This window comes from Hakea prostrata, chromosome 4, assembly GCF_041222555.1.
Source record: "Hakea prostrata isolate BN-2017 chromosome 4, UWA_Hpros_2, whole genome shotgun sequence".
NCBI lineage: Eukaryota > Viridiplantae > Streptophyta > Magnoliopsida > Proteales > Proteaceae > Hakea > Hakea prostrata.
The window spans coordinates 33414194-33436759 of record NC_142603.1 but is presented as its reverse complement, the minus strand read 5'-3'; the positions used below and the strand labels follow the sequence as shown (position 1 = coordinate 33436759).

At 37.2% G+C, this 22566-nt stretch overlaps 1 non-coding gene across 1 annotated transcript; it reads right to left on the bottom strand.

Moving 5' to 3' along the window:
- Positions 1–18750: 18750 nt before the first annotated feature.
- LOC149018708 (small nucleolar RNA R71) lies at positions 18751–18857 on the bottom strand. Its single transcript, XR_016173228.1, has one exon. It is a non-coding gene; the product is annotated as a small nucleolar RNA R71 (small nucleolar RNA).
- Positions 18858–22566: the final 3709 nt, after the last annotated feature.

Genomic DNA, 22566 nt, shown 5'->3' with positions numbered 1-22566 from the left:
TCCTCTTGCTTCTTTTTCTCATTTTTCTTCTTGGTCATTTGTGTGTCCATTCTCATGTGGTTAAGCAAATCATCTACTGCAGCAACTTAAGGAATTGAAGAGATCACTTCATATTTTAAAAACCTATAGTATTCTATAAGTTATCCTGATGAGTACTGACCCAGATGGGCAACCCTCAGAGGGAGGCTGATGTAATTAATAAACTAGTGAAGCAAGAAAGGGAAAAAAAGGGGGGGAAATAGTTAAAGAAAAATAAGTTAAATAGATACAAATGGTTACTAAAAGGGCTAAATCACATTACGTAAAACCAGATCCTATTTAAATGGTTACTAAAAGGGCTAAATCACATTACGTAAAACCAGATCCTATTTAAATGGTTACTAAAAGGGCTAAATCACATTACGTAAAACCAGATCCGGCAAAAAATAAGAAGATGGTGAAAAACAATGTGATGACTTGAAAAACAATGTGATGACTAAACCTAGAAACACAACATTATATCGTAGAAGTGGAACACTAGTGTCTAATACATTCAAGTAAAGTTATTTAGATATTACCAAAAAAAAAAAAAGTAAAGTTACTCAGAGGAAACAGAAAAAGAAGAAGCATTTTAGTGCAATTGAGAGTTAAAATTTCCTAAATTGCAGCTGTTTAACCATAGAATGTTCTTCTCTTTTTTATTTCCTTTTTCTTCCCATCCCCAATTGGTGTCTCTATAGTTTCATCATCGTCCCTTCCACTTAATCAGTTTTGTTTTGATTGCGTTTTAATTTTCCTCTTCTTAGCTTGCTGTTCCCCCTCCCCTACCCTGTCTGGATTGGTTTCCATCATCGATTCAGGTAGCATAATCTTACCTTTGGTGTTTTATGGATTATTTTGTGTATATTCATGATTACTCTCTTATCTTCTTCAGTCCCCTTTTTCTACTTTTCTGGTCTCCACGTTTTTTCTCTCATACATTTCTATGTTGCAGGCTGTCGTAGATGCTTGGTTATGGTAATGCTTTGTAACCGTAGACTGGTCAATCATATGATATGCTATTGAATTCTCTCTATATTATTCCTCTCCCTTTCTTTTTTTTCTGTTTTAGTCTTTTATTCCCATCCCCAAATCTCTCTGTGTTAATTGTCACCATCATTTCAGGCAGTTTATAATTTTCTATCTATATTTGGATTTACCATGGGTTCATAGATGGTCTACAGGCACGTTGGAGGTCGATTTATAGGAAGGTTTAAGGAATTTCTGTGATATAGGGGTAGGATGATTTCCCACACTGAAAGAGTGAGGCAGGCTGCCCTTAATCAACCCCCAAGATCTCCATGAGGCTATTAGCATGGAATTGTCAAGGACTTGGCCCTCCCCTGACTCAACAATACTTACAGAAGCTCTGTAGGAAGATTGGGCCCAGCATGGTTTTTCTACTTGAAACTAAACATCAAAATGCTAGAATTTTTAAAGTTTCAAGGAAACTTAGGTCTGATACTATTTTTGTCACATCCACCCAGCCGGTATCCTATCTGGCATACCCGAGATGTGATCCACAGCCTGAAGATCCAGATCGAGCGGCCATGCCTCCCACATAGACGATAACATAATCATGAACAATATAATCAATGTATAAAAGTATGCAATAAATAGATCAAATGGATAAGAAAAGATAATTAATCAGAGTGCAGAAATATCAAGTATCAACTTCACATAGAGGTAAATCTCAAAGAGAAAGAGTGATCAGAAGTCACTTCTTCAGCAATAGCGGAAAAGTGGTTAATTAAGTTAAATTACAACCTGTGCCAAGAACAAATCCATAAGAACTAGAGAGAAAATATCCAAATGATTACAGTCATCCAGGGAATGGGGCCTACACATAGGTTTCTTCTATCCTAATGATTTCTTCTTCATAAGTGTGGATGAAGTAAACCCAACGTGGCCGCTCCCTCACTAAGATGGGGCTAACCCTTGTACGAACCATAATCCTCCTCGGCATAGCAATCCTGACTCTCAGCGTAGCCATCACCCGAAGGGTAGTATGCGGGATCATAGCTCGGGTCGTAGGACGTGCCATCAAGGTCTTCTGTACCTGCAGGATAATCTAACAAATTGCACGAAAGGAATGAGTTCAAAAGAACTCAGCCAGGCAAGTCGTTTCATAATACACAGTTCATTCGATACAAATCACAATATGATGCAATATGACATGAGACAATGATGAAATATGATTCTAATCTTAAGTATGCTAGTCTCTAAGGTAGACATGCTTTAAGCCATAGCGCCATACTTCTATGGGTCGTCTGTCACTCCCCCTCAATCATAAGATATCTTGGGTCTGCCATGGTAATTGGGTAAAGTCCTCATCAAGCCATGGTTGGGGATTTAGTCAACACTCTCTCACATCACCATTAGTATAAGTATTGGCGCATGTCGCGGCAAAGCCTAGCCCAATGCAAGTAATCTACTCAGTCGTATCATGTCAGATCCGGATACTTTCCCTATGGCACCGACCAACTCGGTTCCGTATCCTTCACACTAGAGTCAGTGTATCCTATGGCACCGACCAACTCGGACTACGGACTCATCAACCCTATTGGTCATCCACAAATGGTAAACGGGAAGCTCTCACGTCCTCTCACGGGTTGGTTACCGGTCTTGAGTGCCCGTGAGCCCAGGTCTATCCATTTGCAACTCTACCAATTAATGGCCCCTTTCAAGTATCCGCAGTATGGTCCGAGTCCTCTCACGGAGTGGATACCGGTCTTGAGAGCCCTTCAACCATACTCTACCACGGTTCGTTCGGTCTCAATACCCTTCCGATTCGGGTCTGATACGACAAGGAAAATATCCTAACCATACACCTTGACAATCCTATGCATGTCATCCAACAACCCGGGAAAGCGTCAATGGAAACCTTCGGAGAATATCCCATACTCTTCTCTCCGATGTCCAAGGACAGAAGTGTCGAAAGGACACTTCCCAATCCCAAGTCATACGTAGTCAATCACAAGCTCAATCTCATCATATCATACTAAATCAATGATTCATCATATAAGCAAGACATATCATAACATGATTGATCATATATATAAAATCATAAAGTACAATTGAACATGATATTCTAAATGATAGGTAACATTCTACTACTGATGAGAAAGCATATAGTAATCATGTATGGTAAGGAATACATATAGGAACATAACCATTAAGTTCTCATAATGTAAGTATGTTGATATAATTAACACACTTGAGTTAACGACCGTCCTTACCTTAATCAAGTTGTAAATAAATTCAATGATCACTAAGAATGGTCCCAAAAATCAATGTTGATACCCTAGACAACATACAAGTAGCATTAAAGAAGAAAGCAATCGAATCGGAGGTCAAACAAATCAATTCAGCCACAAATAGGGTGATCTCATATCTTGGTTGACTGGCTGGTCGACTGTCAGTCGACCAAGCAGTCGACCAAGACTTGTTATCCTCAGGGAAGAATCGAAACTTGGTCCGAAACTGACCTTCTGGTGCTCCGATCGACACAAAATTTGGAGGGCATGTTTATAACAGTAAGAGGATATTACACACTAATTTTCATGATGATCCAACGGTCCAATCAGAAATTCCCAATTCGAAATCTTAGGTTCTATATGTTAATTATCAAGAATCAAATAGGAATTGATTGAAATTGTAAAGGATGATGGGAATCAATCAAGTGAATGTTAAGAATCAAGATAGAATTATAATTTCATAGTAACCTAGGCTTAACATGCATCTACATATCAGTTTGAATCAAGAATAGGTTAAATTGAAAAGAATCAAAGTAATGAAATGCAAGTAATCTCAATGGAATCATAACATAGCATGAGTGGGGGAGGATCAAGGAATTGAAAGGGGGGAAACTCATGGTTAAGTGTTTGCAAGGTTGCAGCACTTCAACCATGGTCTCAAGATCATAGATTGATAGAAAATGAATAGATTAGAAGAAGAATAGAAGGAATCATACCTTGAGTTGAGGATTAATGTATAACTCTAATGATTTGAGTCAAAGATCTTCCCAAACATCAAGGAGAAGCCCAAGAGAGTGTCCAACCTCAAGCTCTGGACTGCCAATGATTAGTTTAGGTCCCCATTCACGAGTTCCAAAAAGGTAGGGGCACAATGGGAAGAGATTTAGTGAATATTCGAATTCCATTACTCTTGGTCGACTAGCTGGTTGACTGTCAGTCAACCAAGCCATGACAACAACTTCAGGAGTGGATTCGGGAGGCTATACAGGGTCAAATCGAGCGGGGTTTTCTCCTACAAGTTAATCAACAAGTCTAGTTTCAGAAAATACCTTCAGATTAATCACGGGGTTCCAGGAAGTGCTTCAACTAATTCAATCTCCATCGATGCGCAGATTTTCACTCAACACTGACAATGTGTTCAAGTAAGGGGCATCATTGTCAATGTCCATCGGCTCTGTATCAAGCATCGAATCATCCACTAAGAGGGCCCACAGGTCTCTTCTACCACCACTTCGGGTCTTCGGACCTGCAACAGTATAAAATTCGGGTCGGGTCAGGGTTAGGATAAGACCGGATTTTACAATTTTTGTGTGGATGCAATTGGCAATTCAGGAGGAACTGGTATAATGTGGAATGGTAATATTTCTTTCACAATTCTTTCTTCTTCTTCTAATATTGTTGATTTGCTAATTGTGGTGGCTTGTTCTGGTGTAGAGTTTCGCCTGACACTCATTTATGGACACCCCTTGCGAACAAGAATCTGGGAGGAATTTACACAATTGGGTTCATCTGTAAGTTCTCCTTGGTTAGTTCTAGGTGATTTTAATGAGATTTTTAATAATGATGAGAAGTTAGGAGGTAGACCTAAACCCTTGGCTCAAATGGATAGATTTAGAAATGCTATTGAGTCTTGTAATCTTCTTGAGGTTAAATGCACGGGTCCAAAGTTTTCCTGGTCCAATAAAAGAAATGGGACTGATTTGGTCAAAGAATGCCTACACAGGGCTTTCATCAATATGGAATTTCTTGATTTATTTGGAAGTACCCAAGGTCATAGACATGCCATGGTGGGTTCGGATCATACCCCCTTAGAGGTATCCTTACACCCAACAAATAAACACCCTATGAGATTTCATTATGAGACCAAATGGGAAGATCATATTGACCTTACTTCTCAAATTTCCATGGGTTGGACCTCACCCAACTTTGGTTCCCCTGCATTCAGATTGCATCAAAAGATAAAGAATTGCACAAAATCCTTAAGGTTATGGAGTAAAGATACTTTCCATAATGCCTCAAAGGAATTTGTTAGGCTATCCCATTTGTTGGAAGAGTGTCAAACCGAATATGTTTCTGAGAGTTCTACTAAGGAAGAATTTGAGCTGAAAAGAGAAATTGAGAAACAACTATTAGTAGAAGAAAATTTTTGGTGCCAAAGATCTAGAGTCCAATGGTTACAAGAAGGTGATAGAAATACGAAGTTTTTCCATGCTTCCACTGCACAAAGTGTCATATCCTCCCAGCCGGTACCCTATCTGGCATACCCGAGAGTGTGATCCACAGCCCGAAGATCAGGTATCGAGTAATCAACCTCCCACATAAACAATAACATAATCATGAACAATAACAATAAAAGTGCGGAAGATAAACCATAGATTCAATAAGGAAAGAATGAATCATATATAAATCAGAGTACTAGATATAATCAGAGTGTCAAAACAGATAAGTAAAGTGAGGCAAAATCCCACTCTACAACCAGCGGAAAAGTAGTTCTAAAAAAGAATAAACTAGACAAAATCTAATCCCAGTAGCAAGTACAATGGGTAACTAAATTGTTCTCCACTTTATAGACAACATCCCTATAAATATAAATCTCATAAACGGCACAAGGGCGCTTCCACTCAATGGTCGGACTAAGCATCGTACGGAGCATAACCACTCGCGGGATCCTCAGTGTAATTGTTGTAACCGCAATCACCTTCCTGGAGATATGCCTCTTCGCCTTGCGCTTCTTCATAGGGGCCGTCATAATATTCAGGACCTGCAGAATAGTCTAACAACCATTGTACAATAAAGGAATGAGTTTCAAAGAAACTCAGTAAGGCAGTTAAATCCATAATAACATAAATGGCAGGATTTCAGAACAAACATAAATGCAATATGGTATGAGACAAACAATGAATGAATGAATCTAACTCTGCATATGCTGGTCTCTATTGGCAGACATGCTTTAAGTCATAGCACCGTACTTCTTTAGGAAGGTCTCAATCACTCATCATCAGTTGGTAATGGGTCCGGCATCCCTCGGGACATTCCATGGCTGGGGGTTAAGTCACCACTCTCTCACATCACCATTGGTCTAAGTACCGGCGCATGTCAGGGTAAAGCCTAGCCAAATGCAAGTCTTCTACTTAGTTACATCAAGTCAGATCCAGATACGTCCATTCCTCGCCCCTGGCGATCCTTTCCGGTATCCTTCACACTAGAGTCCTCATAGTCCCTGACTACGGACTCATCAACCCTACTAGTTATCCACATATGGTAAACGGGAAGCTCTCACGTCCTCTCACGAGTTGGTTACCGGTCTTGAGCGCCCGTGAGCCCAAGTCTAACCATATGCAACCCTACCAATAAATGGCCCCCACAATGTGATTCCTGTCCTCTCACGGGTTGGTTACCGGTCTTGAGCGCCCATGAATCCCCATTGCTACCACGGGTCGTTCGGTCTCAATACCCCTCCGATTAGGGTCTGACATAACAGGACATCCTAGCCAAACACTACTAGAAAATCCTAGATATGTCATCCAACAGTTTAGGAAGGTGTCCATAGGGCATCTCCGGAAACATCCCATAATATTCCCGTAGTAGTCCAAGGACAGAAGTGTCAAAAGGACACCTCTCCTTTCCAAACCATACTTAAGCATACACATGCATCAATTCATATCATCACATATATGGTAACTTCATATATGGAAAGAAATCAATAATTACAATCACTTTGTATATAATTGGTAAGTAAATCATACATGAGTCAATTCAATATGATTAAGTAATGCTACTGATATCAAGTTAGTACCACAGTAGTATAACATCATAAGAATCTAATTAAAGAAACAACTTAATCAAGATTTAAATATAGAAACTATGATATGCAATTTATGTTGTTAAAGAAATAACCATCCTTACCTTTTATAACTCGCAAAGGAATCCTAAGAAATCAAGTAAGATCTTGGCAAACTTGAGAAGAAGGTCCTAAACAAGTGTATACAACATATTAGGAAAGATCCCTAACAGAAAATATACCAAAACATCCAACACAGGCCAATTCTGGAGTTGCTGTACTCATTGGTCGAGTGGATTGGTCGACTGGTCCAGTCGACCAATGCAGACAGTAGCCTAAAAAAACAGAGTTTTAAGATATAAAATCCGAATTTGGTGGTTCAAAAGGGTACTAATCAAGGGGTAAACTACATCAGTAGTATCCTAACATAAAGGGGACCTCAAAACACTAATCCAATCAAGCCATCAAGATCCAAATTAGGAAACAAAAAGTTACCATAATTAGATCAACCATGGATCTTGAAGAATTCAAGATAGAAATCAAAGACAAGAACAAAGGAAGAATGGATCATTGCTTCAGGTAAAGGTATCATGAAAAGCATACTTAGATCTTCAAGGAATTAGGCTTAAAAGCATAAATCTAAATAAGGAAACAAAACCTACCATATATGTAACTATCATGATTCATGAAGAAAACATGGTATGGTAGAAGAGAAAAAACTAGAGATTGATAGATCATGGATCATGAAAAGAAAACACAGCAATTAACTACTAACATGATCAATATAGAAGATCCAAGGAGATCAGAATTCAAATCAGAAGTTAAACAGAGACTAGATCATGGTTTGATCATGATTCCTTCAAAAGCTTGCAATGATCATGGTTAAGATCATTGTTCTAGCCATTAATCCTTAGGATGATCATGAGAGACAAGTCCAGAGATGTTTGCAACAGAGAATGCAGCATCTCCCCCTACTGTCTCAACTCAAAAAGGAAAGAAAAACAGAGATGGAGGAGAAGAAGAGAGTGTAGACATACCTTTGATGCAAAAGGAAGAGTTTTGACGAAGATCCGTCAAGAAAATCACCAAGGATGCAAGGGAGATGACTTGCAGAGGTCTTTGGTTCGTTCCAAAGAGTTTGGAGGCAGCAAATACGAAGTAGACTCGAGATTGGACTTAAATAGAGCAAGCAAGACCTAATTGCCAAAGACAGCACTCATTGGTCGAGTGGATTGGTCGACTGGTCCAGTCGACCAATCAGTCGACCAATGCTGACAGCAATTCCAAAACAGGGAATTGAAGACCCAGATCAAATCCAATCCTAAAGGGGTTTTGCACCCATAACAAATGACTTACCTAATAGGTAGAAATGCCTTCAAACCAAGATAGAGAGCACTCCAAGTCCATCGACTAATCCGATCTTCATCAAGATTCAGTTTCCATAAATAGAACTTCATCTTCAACTCTCATGAATTCAAAGCCAGACACCAAGTCCTCCACTGGGATGGCCCAAAGCTGACTTCTTACTTTACTTCGGGTCACTGGACCTACAAATAACAAGGTTTCCCGGTCAAGGTTAGGGCTGGGTTTTACACAAAGGAGGTAGGAAAATTCCATCACAAAAATTAAAGACCATCTGGGTAACTAGTTGTCTGAAGACTCTCAAATCAATTATGCAATATGGTCTAATGTCAATTCACTTTTCACCACTTCTCACCCTATCCCTCCCCAGGAGTTTCTCACTAGCACTCCTACATGCATTACAGCTTCAGATAACTCTCTTCTTTGCTCACACATCTCTTTTGATGAGATTAAAAGAACTTTGTTTCAAATGAAAGGCACCAAGGCTCCTAGATATGATGGGCTCCCTGCTAGATTCTTTCAAAGGCACTGGGATATTATTGGCAATGATTTCATTCTTGGTGTGCAACACTCCTTTAATGGGGGTTATATGCTGTGCAGTCTTAATAAACCATTATTTCCCTAATTCCCAAAAGAACTCATCCTCAGGATGTCTCTCACTGTAGACCCATCAGTCTATGCACTACTCCATATAAAGTCATAGCAAAATGTTTGGCTAATCGATTAAAACCCATCTTGAGGTCCATTATTAGTCAGACTCAAAGTGCCTTTGTTCCCGGTCGTGCCATTTCTGACAATATATATCTTGCTCATGAGTATTTACACTTTATGCGCAAATCCAAATCCAAATCCAAATCCAAAATTAGATATATGGCTCTTAAGCTGGATCTTTGCAAGGCCTATGACAAATTAGAGTGGTCATACATTGAACATACTTTGAGACATCTAGGATTTGATTCTAAATGGGTTCAATGGGTTATGTAGTGCATCACCACTGTTGAATATCAAATCAAAATCAATGGTGCCCTGTCCAAACCTATTGTGCCACAAAGAGGGATTAGACAAGGATGTCCATTAAGCCCTTACATTTTTATCCTCTGCCAAGAGACTTTTTCACAAAGGCTTAGTTCCAGTTTAGGTATCCCTCGACTACCGGGTTTTAGGCTCTCACGTTTTGCTCCAGAAATTAACCATCTCTTTTTTGCTGATGATAGCATGATCTTTTCCCCTGCATCTATTTCTAATGCATCACTGATAAATGTTTTGTTGCAAGATTATGAACAAGTCTCGGGCTTTCACATCAATTCTGAAAAGTCTGCTGTTCTGTTTAGTACCAGAGCCCCTCATGACCTCCAAACTGATATAGTCTTTGCTATTGATATTAAAGAGGTCAATTCTCATGGAACCTATCTGGGGGTATACCACCTTTGTTTATTGTGGATTCATCTCATTTGTATAGGTCCTTTGACCTACTCTTTTGCTTAATATAATTGCAGCTATTTTCTTTTGGCCAAAAAAAAGAGCGCAAAATTAAAAAACCGAAGAAAATGAATTAAAAAACACAAGAAATAGTATAAACCAGTCTACCCTTTTCTAGTAAGCCTCCTTTTAGTTGTAGTTGTTCTTGGGCCATTTATTAGCTTTAGAAAAGGGGAGATAGAGGAAGAAAAATGAGAAGTAGAGGAAAGGAAATAAGAGGGAAAAACATGGGAAAATTTGTGGGTTTCAAGTTCTAGAACCAGGTTTTAGAAATGGGTGGGGTTTTGGTCGAGTCATAAAAATGGGTCTTCTCACTTGAAAACCAGTTTTCTAATGTCAAATATTTATTTAAAATATTACACGAGTTGCCCTTGGTGCTAATCTTCTATATGCACTAGAAGATGTTTTTTATCCAAACCAAACAATTTTAATAAGAAAAACAAATCATAAAAATTAGAGCAAATTGCATTGGCACCCCAAAATGGAGGCCTTAAAGCACTGACACCCCACTTTATGTTTAAAAAGCACATAGACCCCAAAATTAGATTTTCATTGGATATATTTAACTAATTTGTCACTAAAAACCTTTCAGGCACTGTTTATTATAGGGATATTTTTTTAAATAAACAATGATTTAACTATTTTTAGTGATAAATCTGATAAATATACCCAATAAAAATCTTTTTTTGGGGTCTCTGTGCTTTTTAAACATAAAGTGGAGTGTCAGTGCTTTAAGGCCTCCATTTGGGGTGCTAGTGCAATTTGTTCTAAAAATTATATATCCAAACAATTTGATATGATTCTTGAGAATATGATTTTTTTTTTTTTTTTGGTAGAATTCATTCTTCAAAGGTTGATTCCAATATCTGGTCCATTTTTGACAAGGAAATGGATGATTCATTTTGTTGTAGATGTGTTACATGTGTCCCAACATCACATCAAAAGGTTGAGGTTCATTTACAAGTCACATTTATTTTTTTCAAGATTTAATCATAACTCTATGAAGTAATTTATAAATGAATTTCAACCATTTGATGTGATATTGGGACACATGTCATACATCTACAAGAAATCAGAAATGGACTAGGGCTCTTTTTGGTATCAATTATCATTCTCAACTATGAGAATTTTTCATTATTTTAAATTGGTTGGTATTTATTATCAGTTTTATTTTTATTTAAAATAATAGAACAACCTCAAAATCCATAATAGACTTTTTGTCTATTATGTGTCTATTATGGATTTTGGTAAGAATTTCATTCTTTTAATTTATGTGTAAGTTTACTTAAAGTTTTATAATTAAGATGATGGTAAAATAGTCAATACCCTTTTTTTTTTTAATAAAAATCATACTTTTTCCCTCTTTTCTCATTTACTCACTATTATTTTTTAATAATTTTTTATATTGACACCAAATTTATTTTTGACAAAATTTATCAAACTATTTTTCATTATTGACCAATAATGAATTCTTGTACTTATTTCTTTTAAATAGGCATAATAGAAAATGAGAATTGAATCATTGAGGCTATGTTTGTTTGCTGGAATAAAGGTGGGGTAGGAAAAAAGGGTGGGAAAATTCTTGAAAAAAGTGTAGATTTCTTATTTTTCCCTAAAATCCTAAAATTGGGGATTGTTTGGTTGCTTGGGATGAGAAAGTGAGAGACATACTTCCTTGAATCAAGAAAGCTTGTCTGGTGAGGTGGCAATCCAACTTTCCCACCCCAAGGCTTTTTAAAACCCCACAAATTTAGTGATGTTATAAAATAAAGAGAAAATATATAATACAAAGAAGAAAGACAAGATGAGTTCAATCAGAACTGGTCCATTTAGTTGAGTGCATTACATATTTATAGTAGAATGAACATCTACTCTAATATGGAAATATCAGAGTCTACAAAGAAATACAATATATGATTCTTACACACAATAAGATATTCTTGATATGGAAAGATAGATTGCCACCTAAGATAGAAAGTGCATAGAATGGAAATATTGACTGCCAACATTGTGTGTTGAGATCACTATAATCTTCAATTAAGATGAGAATGTGAATCACCAAGATTGTATGCTGAGGTGGTTGAGATCTTCAATTGGAAGTATTGTCTATTGGGGGTGATGGATATCCACAATCAATATTATTTATAACACTCCCCCTTGGATGTCCATCAATAGATAATGTACCTCGTTAAAACCTTACTAAGGAAAAACCCTATGGGAAAAAATCTTAGTGAAGGAAAAAGAGTATACATATCTAAATAATACGTATTGGTAGCTGCCTCATTAAAAACCTTACAAGGAAAACCCAGTGGGACAAAACCTTGGTTAAGGGAAAAAGAGTGCAATACGTATTTTACTCCCCCTGATGATAACATCATTGAGTATCTTTGAATACGCATGTTCTAATATCATGTACCAGCTTCTCAGACTTTGACGTAAGTAATGCCTCAGTAAATAAGTCTGTCAAATTATCAATTGCACGAATTCAATGAACATCAATTTCACCATTTTGTTGAAGATCATGAGTGAAGAATAATTTCGGTGAAATATGTATCGTTCTATCTCCTTTGATGTATCATCCCTTCAATTGAGCTATGCATGTAGCATAATCTTCATATAATATTGTTCAAACCCCTTCTTCTAGTAGAAGACTACATGCTTCCTGAATGTGTTGTATCATTGATCTAAACCAAATATAAAATAGCTAACATTCACTTGTGAATAAATAGCCTGTTTGAGATCTAGTTGTATATAAATCAGATAAAAATCTTGCATCTGCATAATAAGTAAGTTGATATCCACATTCATAAAATAATATCATGTCAATAATTTCTCGAATATACTAAAATATATATTTTATAACATTTCAGTGTCTTCGTGTTGGAGAAGAGATAAATCTTGCTAATACACTTATAGAAAATGCTATATCTGGTCATATACTATTAGCAAAATACATTAATGCCCCAATTGCACTAAGTATGGTACTTCCTGACCAATAAATTCTCCACTGTTTTCTTGGGGTCGAAATGAATCTTTATATTGAGCAATCTCACAACTATTGGGATACTCAATGGATGTATTTTATCTAGATAAAATCGCTTCAAAATATTCTCTGTATAAGTTGATTGATGAACGAATATTTCATTCGTCAAATGCTCAATTTACAAGTCAAGACAAAACATTGTCTTTTCAAGATTTTCATTTCAACTTTCTTCAAATAATCTACTGCTTTTGGAAATTCTTCAAGAATTCCAATGATATTTAAGTCATCTCCATATACACTTATTAAAATCATATCCATATCCTTTAATAAAAACACAATAATAAATTGGATCATTTTTATACTCTTCATTTAGTAAATATCCATTAAAAAAGTTATTCCATAAATATATGTCATGATCATCTCTGAAACCTTATTGGACAAACTTCCTAAGAATTTTCATGTGCTTCAGGCATTTTGAATCCTTCAGGGATTTTCATATATATTTCACACTCGAATGAGCCATATAAATAGGCTGTAATAATATCAAATAGACGCATATCAAAATTTTCATATACTGCCAGATTAATAAGATATCTGAAGGTGATTGCATCCACCACAAAATAACATGTTTCCATGTAATCAATGCCAGGCCTCTTCAAAAATTCTTGTGCCATAACTCATGCTTTATATATCACATTTTCATTTTTTTTTTTTTTTCATTTCATTTTTTGCACGAAAACTCATTTGTACCCCATTGGCTTTATATCTTCAGATGTTGGACTACAGGTTCACTTTTTAAGCGAATTCAATTCTACTTGAATTGCGTCTGTACATTTTAGCCAATCATTTCTTCATTATATTCATCAACAAATTTATATTCAAGATCCTCGTCTTGTGCATTATTTCAACAAAAACATTATATGCAAAAATTATTGTCGACAACTTTATATTTTCGATTCTATATTTTTCCTGTAATGACATAACAAATCGAGATCTCTTCATTATTTTCAGGTACTTGAACCTCTTATGGGGTTTTATAAAAAGTTATGTTTTCAGGATTTTCATAATCAATTGTCTCCATTTTATGACCATCTTAATCATTTGCTCTTTTCTTTTTCTAGGATTTTGTCCTTGGAACCGATTGATCTACCAAGTTTTAAACGTGGTTTAATTTCATTTGCACTTTTTAATTTCATTTGCACTGATAGATTGTCCTGCTGGGACATCAAATTCTAATTGGAGCATTTATAGCTGGAATATGAGATTTAGTATCTCTTAGCAGGTCAGCAAATCTAGCAGTTGATTCATAATATTTATTGCATTATCCTTTGAACTTCAAGTTCACAGTACTCAGTGCGAGGATCTAATGAAATAATGATAATGCATACAATCAATCTCTTTTTCCCACTGTTTATTCTCTCCCCCTTATGTTGGAAAAACTAATTCATCAAAATAATACTCAGCAAGTATTGCTTTAAATAAATCTTCTATCATTGGCTATATATTGAATTATATAAGAAGATTCATATCCAACATATATTCCCAACTTTATTTTGGAACTCATCTTTGTGCGCTGTGGTGGAGCAATTATAACATAAGCCGTACATACAAAAAATTTTAAGATAAGAAATATTTTGCTTCTGACCATAAGCCAATTGTAATAGGGAGAATTTATGACAACATTTTGGTCTGATGCGTACAAATGATGCTTTGTTCTCATAAACAATTATTTAACTATTAATTGAAGACATTTAATAAATAATTTTGCCAAACCATCTTGGATATAAACATGAGCTACATGCTATTCAGCTGTGATCTCAGTTGTTATACAAGAATCATAAAGCCTGAGATGTAAATTCACCAGCATTATCAAGACAAACTGTCTTTATCTTATAATCCTTAAATTGTATTGTTAATCTAATTATTTGAGCAAACAATTTCGCAAATACCAAATGCGAGTTTATAATGAACATACATGTGATCACTTTATAGATGCATCTACTAAAATCATATATTATCTGAATGGTTCACATGATTGGTGAATGAGCCCATATATTTCACCCTCTACGTTTTAAAAACGTAGAATGTTCAATCTCAACTTTAACTGGTGAATATCTAATAATAGATTTTCCTTAAGAACAAGCAAAATAAAAAAAAAAATCACTCAATTGAATAATCTTTTGGTTATTCAATAGATAACAATTGAATTTTCAATAATTTTTCGCATCATACTTGATCCGGGATGGTCCAACCGGTCATGCCAAATAATAAAACTATCAGAATCAATGTTCTTTTGATTTATCCAAGCATACGTTTCAACCATGCGAATATTCGTATAGTACAAACTGGGAGTAAATGTCTAACACTTTTGTAGTAATACATAGTTACTCACTTTTACCATTATTTGTAGTCTCAATCTGATAATCATTTTGGCAAATAGCTTCAAAACTTAACAAATTTCTTTGAGACTTACTACAAAATAATGAATTATTCATAGCCAATTTTTATCTCTCAGATACTAATAGAGTAGCTCTTCCGGAGCTTCCAATCAATGTTATACTACCGATTATTATATGAACATTGGCTTCCGCATCATCAAATAAGATAAATATATATATTTTTTCTAAGTATAATATTCATCGTAGCATATAAGAGAATATTCACATTCTTCATCAAAATTAAACAAATTAAATCAAAAGATATATAGAAAGTCAATAAAAAAAATTATAGAATGAAAAATATTAAATTTAAGATAAACTAACATATGAGATGAGATTTGAAGAGAAAATAATTACAAACTAATATATTATTAAATTTTTTTATTTTATTTGAACTCCACTAACATAATCAAATCTTCAACTATTATCTTCAAAGGAGTTTGCAGCATCTAGATGTGTAGTATCTGTGAGGCCATCAAAATCATTCCTTTTATATGCAAAAATTGCTCAAGTATCATGATTTTGGAAAATTCACTTTATCTCCACATTATTTTTATTTCTTTAATTAAGGCTTGACAAAGCTTAATTAAATATTGTGGAGTACGACAGATACACGTCTACCACATCGGTAACAAATATTATCTTCATTTCTTGAATTGTTATATTGAGAATCCTTATTATTCTCTTATTTATTTTCATAATAATGACGGTAATTATTCCGTCTTTTGCCTCATCCTCTTTCACAGTCATGACCATAATTTTAATTTTGCCTTCTTTCAAGCATATCATGAATTGATGCATTCACTTCAGGGAATGGAACAAAACCAATAAGACGAGCTTCATGACTTTTTATTAATAGTCCATTATTTTACTCAGCCACAAATAGGCATGATATCATTCAGAATATTTCTTGAAACTCCTTTTACAATATTACTATTGTAACAACAAATTTGAAGCTTGAAAATTTGCTTACAAGTTTTCATCAATAATATTTTCTCCACATAATTTCAATAGAGAATTAATTTTTTTTTTTAAAAGTGCATAACCTGTATTTATTTACGTTTCAAATCTTGAAATTTCATGTACGTCTGCAGAATTGTATTTATTTACAGTTTCAAATCTTGCAACTTTAAGTGCATCTGTAGAACTGTACTAATTACCGGTTTCAAATCTTGCAACTTCAGGTGCATTTAATAATATTTGTGGTGCAAAGCTAACAACCACTATATACAATAAATAAAACCAATTGTAAGACAATCTAACATCTTATTATTTGTTTGATTATTAAATCCAATAAAATGCATAAATTTTTATCACGATTCCCTTACATTACGAGATGAACAATGTAAACTCCATTGTTTACAAAAACGCGCAAGGAGATTGATCATTCTTTTCACTTTGGAATAGAAAACATGACGACACATAGTATGCTGTCTTTCTTCTCAAAACGAAATGCTTTGAGTGGAGTCGTTCACAATTACTTCGAGCAGAATCGTGTTGATAACGTGTTATAAAATAAAGAGAAAATATATAATACAAAGAAGAAAGACAAGATGAGTTCAATCAGAACTGGTCCATTTAGTTGAGTGCATTACATATTTATAGTAGAATGAACATCTACTCTAATATGGAAATATCAGAGTTTACAAAGAAGAACAATATATGATTTTTACACACAATCAGATATTCTTGATATGGAAAGATAGATTGTCACCCAAGATAGAAGGTGCATAGAATGGAAATATTGACTGTCAACATTGTGTGTTGAGATCACCAAGGTAAAAAATTCGATCGAAATGAACATTTCGACGTTGGAAAAGGTCGAAATTTCGACCGAAACTGGATACTTTTTTCCTGATTCTTGAAAACTCAATTTCGAGCCTCAAATGCACTCAAATTGATTTGGATTTTTGCATACTAGCTATTTCAAGCATAATAAACACTATAATAACTACTAGTTTACTAAAAAACTACTGAAAATGTAACATCCAACATTCTAAATATATAGTACATGAATCAGAGAAGAAGTTGTATTGTTATTACTTACAATTTACAAGTTACAACTTACAAGTCTATTCTATTCCAGCCTCAAGGTCTCCCTCTTCTGTCTGCACCCCATACAAATGACAATATAACTCCCATGATGTTTGCCCCCGCCCCATATAGTTTTGGACATAGTCAAGAACTGCACCTCTGTATGTGGCCTCATCCACATGCATAAGATTCCCTAATGGTGGAAAGTTGTGAATCTCCAAAGGAACTAGTGGTGGTGGGCCTTGTGGCTGTGGAATAGTGAGGAAGATCTGCTCAACAAATGAAAGACCACCCTGCCCCTGGCTCTCAGGACTAGGAGAAGGATAAGGATACTGATAAGGTCGCAGTGGCTGACTCCGATAATCGACAGTGGGAGGGACATGATAAGCATGCATTTACCATTATTTATTTGATTTAATTCCCCATACTTATTTAATTAAAGAGATCTAATTGAGTATTTTTGTGTATTTTTCAGGAATAAGGAGATTTTGGATATTAGAGATAATATGGAGTAAAGTTGGCAAATATATTAGATATTGGTGGATTTTAAATCATGGCATTCAATCTTGCTGCTCAAGAAATCATGAAAAGTGAGATCTTATCCAAATTGGAAATAGGTGGAGGTCTAAGGAACAAAATTGGTAATAAATCTGAAAATCGGGTAAACAGACCTACCTTCAGTATTTTGGGCATATCTCTCTCGTATGATCTTGGATTTCGATGATTCAAGATGCTATGAAACTATATTGAAAATATCTACAACTTTTCAGTTTTGAGTTTTTCCAAATTCCTAAAGAATAAAGGTCGAATCTACGGGTAAAGAGAAGGGATTCATTGTGTGCGGGAGACATAAAAGAGAAGCCAACCACAAAGAAGAGAAGACGGCGAATGCGGCTCTCATCTCTCTCATTGTTGAAGAAGAAGACCACATCTCTCTCTCTCTCTCTCCCTATGTTTCATCTTTATTTTTCTTATGAACTTTGTAATAATGAGTAGCTAGTTCCTTTGCTTTGGGATGTAGATGAACCATGCTTATTTCATTAAGTTGATTGTTCTATATCTTCTAGTTGATTGTGTTTGAGTTTGGCCAAAGATGTTCTATAACTCAGCGAACTAAGCGTGCCAAGCTTCTGCGAAGGACGATAGTCTTGCGAAGATAGGGCATACCTAGGAAGACCATCCCTAATTTACTTTGAAGTGTAGAGTTATATCGGTTAGGGAAAAGCATTGGGGATTCAAAACCTCTCAGTTGATGCTTTAAGATTACTTCTTTTTCCATTCCCCCTTAAAGATAAAGCTAAGCATTGGCTTCATTTTTTGGACAATGTTAAAATTTCCACTTGGGTAGAAATGCAACAGGAGTTCCTTAAAAAGTTCTTCCCCATTGGCCGTACCAATAGCATTAGGAGAGCGATAACAAGTTTCTCCCAACAAGAAGGAGAACAATTTCATGAGGCTTGAGAAAGACTAAAAGAATTACTTAGAAAGTGCCCCCACCATGTTATTCCTAAATGGCAATTGGTTCAATGCTTTTATGATGGCCTTAGAGACCGACATAGGTAAATGGTTGATTCTTCTTGTGGTGGGACTTTCATGCACAAGAATGAGAATGAGGCATGGGAACTTTTTGAGACCCTTAGTGAAAACTCCCAACACCATGCTTCAATAGCTAGGACTGAGATTCCATCCATTGGGCAACCAAAGAGGAGCGGTCTCTATGAGATTAATCCTACCATTGAGATGAGCACTAAGGTTGACTTGCTATCAAAGAAATTGGATCATCTCTTGTCATTAGGACTACAAACCCCATCTCCACTTCCTACAAGTTTCTCTCCACCTAATCAGATTGAAGCATGTGCTTTATGTTCTAGCCTATCCCATCATGTCACTGACTGCTATTTGGCTACACAATACCCTGAGTTTGTTAAGGAGCATGCACATTTGGCCCAAGGAGTCTCTAAATTGAGGAATGATCCATATTCCAATGCCTACAACCCAGGATGGCAAAACCACCCCAATTTTTCATGGCGAAACTCAATGCCCAATCCCTCTAATCAAATACCTTATAGGCCACCTCCATTTAATATACACCAAAATGCCTATAGGAATGAGCAACCATCATCTTCACAACCCTCACATAATTCATCATTTGAGGATAAGGTACTAAAAGCACTTAGTGGCTTAGAGCAAAACACTCAATTGTTGCATTCTCATTCTCAGTCCATTAACAAATTGGAAACTCAACTTGGTCAACTAGCTGATGCCATCAGTAGGAGGGAGGTTGGTCAGTTACCTAGTCAACCAATAGGTAACCCTAATCATCAAATTGGGTCTAGGAAAGAACAAGTCCAAGCAGTCTCAGTTGTGACACGCAGTGGGAAGGAATATTATGCACCTTTGCCTACTCCTAAGCCATTGCCCATTGATCTTAAAAGTCGAGAAGATGTTGATTTGACCCATGAGACTGGCAATGATGCACACAAGCCTAGTAAAGAAACACCACCTGTGAGTATTTCCCATCAATTTCCTTGTAAGGGGTTGCACATTCTGATTGTAGAGGGTCCTACTCCTAAATCTTACACTCCCAAAGCCCCCTTCCCTGAAGCTCTTGAGTCCTCAATTCCAGATTCTATAAAGAATGTATCTTTAAGCCCAAATAGAGATGAAGAGTGCTTTGCAATTCACTTTATTGATGAGGTAGTGGTTGATTATATCCTAAACATGCTTATTGATGATCCCCTACAACATTACTTGCCATTTGGGGAATTTAACCTAAATATTGAGGAAGTCAACACATCGTTGGACTCTTCCACTTCTTTAGAGCATTCACCATTCACATTTAGATTTGAGCTTCCACCTCCATTGGCTGCTTCTTACTGAGTCTGGCTGAAGACTCTAAACTTAGTGCTTTATGGGAGGCAACCCATATGTTTAGATATTATTTCTTGTTCTTTTTCCTTTATTTTCTTTGTTTGTTGTTAGGTTTTACTGTTGCGTGCTCTATCATGAGTTCAAACATCGGGTACACTCTTTCCTCTATTTGCTTCTATTATTTTTTTATTTTTTTTTTGCATGCACTGAGGTCATTGCATAATTTAAGTGTGGGGGGGTGTCAACTTGAGTAAGACTTGTTGATAGTTGGTAGAGCATTGTCACAAAGATAAAAAGTGCCCAATTGGTACGATAAATGTTTTAATTCCTTGCTTAGATACAAAATGAGAGTTTAAGTGTTTTAGAAATCCCATCTGATGTAATGAACACCTCTTGAGAGAATAGTAATGGGTTTTACATTTTGAGACCGAGGTTGAATCGGAAAATAAGAATTCCAGGTAGTCCAAAAGGTTTGACCATCTAGTTATCTTGTATTGCCTTGTGCTTATGGTGACAAGTTGAGACCGATTTTAGACTATTTAAATGTGAAGTGAATTGAAGTATAATGTGAAAAAAGAAAAAGAAAAGAAAAATGCTGAAGTTTAAAGGTTAGACCTCCTTCTTAGTAACCAGGTCTCGGTGTCACCAACATCGTACTTCGCGTCAAACAGTTGGGGTGTCTTTGGTCCAGTCTTGGCCTGTAGCCTAGTTGGCTTGAGTAAGTAAGTTCGAGGGGTATTCTACACCTAGTCCCTTAAAGCCATCGGGGGGGGGGGGGCCCCACACACGCCAAGGCCCCAAAAAGGGAAGGGGAACCAGCCGCGAAAAAGAAAAAGTGGGGGGGGGCGCCGGGCCCCCCCTGGCTGGGGGGGGGGGGGCCCCAACCCCCTTATAGGGCCCCGAAAGAGGGGGGGGGGGGGGAGGGGGGGGGGGGGGGGGGCGGGGGGGGAAGGAGGGAGGGGGGGAATGAAGGTGGAGGAGAGGGGGGGGGGGGGAGGGGGGAGGTTGTGGGTTTGTGGGGGGGGGGGGGGGGGGGGGGGAGATGGGGGGGGTGGGGGGGGGGGGCCGCCTCGTATCCGGGACGATGAGTCCTGCAAGAAAGGTTAGATGCGGGCCGGCTTGTGTGCCGGGCAGCCGCCTCCGATGGCAAAGTCAGATGATGAACAGAATGAGGTCTCGTGCAAGAGCTACACAAGATTATGCTCAAAGTGTATTGGTTGCTTACCGGAGGGGTAGATCTGTGTATTTATAGCGCGGGTGTTACCTTTTACGTGTTTGGTGAGTTGGCCTGACAAGGGCTGATGTTTCTCCTCGGATCATGCTCCCTTGTCGTTAGTCCCATTCAATCAGCTGTCGAGTTGACCTTCTATAACAAGGATGATTGCTATATTTGTGGCGTACGTTACGCCTTCGGTTATAGAATATCGGCATCCTTCCCGACTAACCGCAATGTGGAGCCCCATTCAGCTGGGACCTGATTACGTTTCCTCATGATAGGGTCGGGTGTAACCCGTTTAATATGACGGTACCCATTCATTCGGGTTATACCCGTCTGGTGCATATCTTTCCGTATCATAAGCCCCCTATCCCGATCGTTGCTTGCGATGTTCGGGATAGTTAAGTGGTTGGAATGAGTCGTCTCTCGGGAGGTTCCACGAGTTCCCTTTCCTCGGGACATTTCCAGGAATATCCCTTAGTGGGCGCATTGAATGCCTGCGCACTAAAGTGACCAGCCGTTTTTTGTAACGGCTGTCCTCAGGACTTCGCCCAACCTGAGATTGACACGTAATGCGGCTAGGCGTAGGCTTCATAATGAGAGCCTCGGGGGAGGTGAACCGTTTTTGCTTTGCAACCGTTGATCGTCAAGAGTCGTAACCGTCTGATCAAGAAGTGTAACGCCTCTTCCGGCAGTATAAATAGGGGCCTTTACCTTCCTTTTCTTCTCACTGTTTTCTTCGCTCTCGACTAAGCGACGCTCCCGACTGACTTCTGAAGCCTTCTCAAGCCTTCCCTGCTTTTTAATCAGTAAGTTTCTTTTTCCTTATGGCCCCGAGAAGATATAAGGCCCCGAAGAAGCCAAAAGTAAGCTTGAGAGGGTTTAGATATCAAAACAAGGTTCCCGTTCCCATCTATCGTGATAGACGTCGTCGGGCTGAGGGTTATACTAGTGAGGGTGATAGCGATCAAACGAAAAAATACAACCTGACCGGGGATCGCCTGAAAGAACTCCATGAGCAATCTTCTGATGAGGAGAAATCCAAATCTAATAGCTGCTCAACCCAGGACGACGATCCCCGACTCTATGATGAGATTCAAGAGATGTTCCGTAAGGACAAAGAGAGG